Here is a 4,195-nt window from a genome sequence, read left to right as displayed (position 1 = left end):
CACATGGTCACGGGGCACAGTCCAAGGCCCCACTCAAATCCTGACTTCATCCGGATAGAACTCTGCAGGTGAATCAGTTTGCAAGTGGGCAGGCACCTCAAGGGGATGGGGGGGGCACCTCAGCCAGAGCCGGGAACAAGCCCACTGGTTCTGGATGGGGCAACATGCCCATTGCTCTGTCCTGAGGAGTGCAAGGCCACAGTCTCTCAGGTGGGTGACATGCCCACTGGTTCTGGATGGGGCTCCATGCCCATTGCTCTGTCCTGGGAAGTGCATGGCCACAGTCTCTCAGGTGGGTGACTTGCCCAGCGGTTCTGAATGGGGCAACATGCCCATTGCTCTGTCCTGGGGAGTGCAAGGCCACACTCTCTCAGGTGGGTGACTTGCCCATTGCTTCTGGATGGGGCAACATGCCCATTGCTCTGTCTTGGGGAATGCAAGGCCACAGTCTCTGAGGTGGGTGACTTGCCAACTGCTTCTGGAGAGGGCCCCTAGTACAGCAGCCCCTAGAGGGTGGCCTACATGGCGTCAGCTGGTGGTGATGGCTGCAGTGTGGTGGCGGATGGATGTGCCTCCTGGGCAGCCTCTGCAGTTGGTGATGGCTGCAGTGTGGTGGCGGAAGGAGGTGCCTCCTGGGCAGCCTCTGCAGTTAGTGATGGCTGCAGTGTAGTGGTGGATGGAGGTGCCTCCTGGGCAGCCTCTGCAGGTGGTGATGGCTGCAGCGTGGTGGTGGTGGAGGTGTCACCTTGACAGCCTTCTCTGGAGTAGAGGGCTTCGTCCCCTTCATGACATGGGGTGTGGATTCCTTACCCTGCCTGGCAAGGGTGGATGGCTTCTTCCCCTTCTTGAATGGGGGTGCAGGCTCCTTCCCCTTCTTGGATGGAGGTGCAGGCTCCTTCCCCTTCTTGCCTGGAGGTGCAGGCTCCTTCCCCTTCTTGCCTGAAGGTGCAGGCTACCCCCCTTCTTGCCTGGAGGTGCAGGCTCCTTCCCTTCTTGCCTGGAGGTGCAGGCTCCTTCCCCTTCTTGCCTGGAGGTGTGGTATCCTTACCACCATGAGTAGGTGGTACCACCACTGTCCCTGTGGACTGTTTGGCTGAGGTGCTGGGCTGGGTCATTGGTACCCTGCTCATACGGGCAGGACGGGGGGAGAAGGGGGGAAGAGGTCAAGTTGGGCAAGGAAAAGCTTTTTAGGGATGGTGGGACAGGAGGAGGGAGGAGTGATGGGAGTGGAGGTAGATAGAGTGGTTGTAGGAGGTGTATGTCTGCAGGATTTGGGTGCAGGTGCATGGGATGGATGCTGATGTGAGGTGGATGGCTGTTGGGTGTGTGAGTGCTTGCGTTTGTGTCTTTTAGGATGGGGGACAGACAGGGTGGGAGAGGACAGAGGGGAAGCGTGCATGGCTGTTATGGAGGTGTCTGCTAGTGAGGTGTGTGTGCTGCTTGGTGTGGTGATGCTGATGGTGGATGTTGATGTAGTGCATGCAGGTGTGAGTGTGGACATGACTGGGAGGGAGGAGGAGGAGGAGTGGGAGACAGTGGAAGCAGTGGATGTTGTCGTGTCTGCAACTGTATGGTGTTTGCATGAGTGCTTGTGTGATGATTTGTGGTGTTTGTGTTTCCCTGTTCCACTGTTGGGTGTTGTCTTGTGTGCATGCTTGTCTGTATGTGTGCCTGGGATAGGTTGGGGTTGAGTAGAATGGGACTGGGTAGTGGTAGTTGGGGGGCGGGACAGTAGAAACAGGGACAATGGCTGCCATCACAGAGGAGACCAGAGCCTGAATCGATCTCTGTTGGGCTGCTAATCCACCGTGAATGCCCTCCAGGAATGCACTGTATTGCTGCATCTCGGATGCCAGCCCCTAGATGGCATTCACAATGGTTGATTGCCCTACAGAGATGGATCTCAGGAGGTCAATAGCCTTCTCACTCAGGGCAGCAGGGCTCAATGGGGCAGGGCCTGAGGTGCCTTGGGTGAAGGAGATGCCCACCCTCCTGGGTGAGCGAGCATGGGCAACTCACTGAGGGGCTACTGGGAGGGTGGTGCTGGTATGGGTTGGCGGCTGTACCTGCAGCTGGGGTGGTCACAGAGATCTCCGCCACCACCAGGGAGCTTCCATCGGAGGAGGTATCTAGTCTGTGTTGTCACCTCCAGACTCCGCCGTGGTGCTCCCCTTGACCTCCATCCCACTGGTTCCCTCGGCGTCGGTGGACTCTGCCCCCTGGATCTTATGGGATGCAGCTCCCTCTGTAGCCGGTGCCCCTGCTCCTCTGCCAGATGATGCACACAAGGAGAGGATGACAAAACAAGAAAGGGGGAGAGAGACAAAGGATACACTGGGTCAATGACTGCACAAACAACACAGTTGGCATACACATCACTATCACACACAGGGAACAGGCTTAAGCACTATGCATTACACTACCAGTGATATGGCTAGTTACTAAGGCAAGATGAGGGCCACACATTTCCAACTGCAGCATTCCTGGGACCCACGATGACCTGCCTGAAATGGACTGCTAACAAGCTAGGTTACCTGTATTTGCCATACACCCATTACCCTTGAAATGACCCACGCTGCAATGTCTTGCCTGGCCTTAGAGGCACCCACTAACACATATCCACCATCCAGATACCACCCCACCTGCCAAAATATGTAATGATACCCACTGTACTCATCCCCCCATGTGTGATTCCCTCAGGCACCCATCCAGCTCAGGGTAGGCCGCCCCCAGTATGCGGGCCATCAGGGGGGTCAGGGTCCGACAGGCACCCCTTCCTCGTTGGGAGGCCATCCCCAGCTGGGCCTCCACGGTCTTCCGTACCCAGCGTCACAGGTCCTCCCACTGTTTCCGACAGTGGGTGCTCTGCCTGCCATAGACCCCCAGGGTCCGCACGTCCTTGGCGATGGCACACAATATTCCCTTCTTTTGATGGGTGCCGACCTGCAGAGGCAATACAGACAGGAGAACACCATTAAACAAACAGTCCAGGCTGTCACACAAATGGCCCTCCATACCCGTTTCCATCCCCATTAGCAGACACATCGCCTAGCGCCCACCATGTACACCGCCACAAGACATTCCCTCTATCCCCCCTTACACGATGCTTGCACACACATCCCCATGCATCCTTCCCACATGCATCGTGCCCAAAGTGTACTCACCTGTTGGTCTGGAGGCCCATAGAGTAGTCCGTACTGGGGTAGGACCCCATCCACCAGTCTCTCCAACTCCTCCGAAGTGAAGGGAGGGGCCCTTTCCCCAGTCACACAGGCCATGGTAGGTTCAAGACACCGGTCACAGCAGCACACGCAGTGTAGGTGTTCTCCTGTTGAAAGTAAGGAAACAAGTGAGGAATCAGATAGAAAATGGCAGTCACGTCCGTGGCAGTGTACAACCTCACCACCGGCGCAGTTCCCCATTGGCCACTGCACTCCATAGAGCCCCATATTATTCAATGAGGAATTGCACGGCGGTGCAAGACCGCCTTCCACCATGACACCCAATGTCGGCAGAATTACCTCACTTCCACCTGTCTCTACATATGAGACAGGCGGTCACCATTTCAAGGTGGGGGGAACAGTAATATCGACAATAACTGCGTCACAGATTAGATTGGCACATACCTCGCCATTAACACTGTCCCATTACATAAGTGCATCATGTAGACTGCAGTTGTGGTTCCATTGTTCCAATTGTGACAGCCTACTCACTCTTGTGTCCTTAGATACCTGCTGCTGCGGATGAATAGGAGGTGGAGACATACCCCCGTGTACAGACCCCTGAGGGACTTGGCTACACTGGAAGACAGGCACATTATCCTCACCTATAGACTGGACAGGGCCACAATCACAGAGCTGTGTGCCCACTTGGAGCCAGACTTGATTTCATCTATCCGTCACCCAACTGGGCTCCCCCCTCTTGTGCAAGTGCTATCAGTGCTCCATTTCTTGGCAACTGGCTCCTTCCAAGTGACAGTGGGCTTGGCAGCCGGAATGTCAAAGCCAATTTTCTCAATTGTGCTGGCAAGAGTGTTGTCTGCACTGGTAAAACACATGTGCAGCTACATTTCTTTCCCGCAGGTGGAAGAATTGGCCACTGTGAAGCCCGGATTCTATGCAATGGGACATATCCCCAATATTATTGGGGCGATTGACGGTACACATATTGCGTTTGTCCCCCACCCACCAGAATG

The sequence above is a fragment of the Pleurodeles waltl genome, chromosome 5, assembly GCF_031143425.1.
Source record: "Pleurodeles waltl isolate 20211129_DDA chromosome 5, aPleWal1.hap1.20221129, whole genome shotgun sequence".
Taxonomy (NCBI): domain Eukaryota; kingdom Metazoa; phylum Chordata; class Amphibia; order Caudata; family Salamandridae; genus Pleurodeles; species Pleurodeles waltl.
This window is presented reverse-complemented; position numbering follows the sequence as displayed.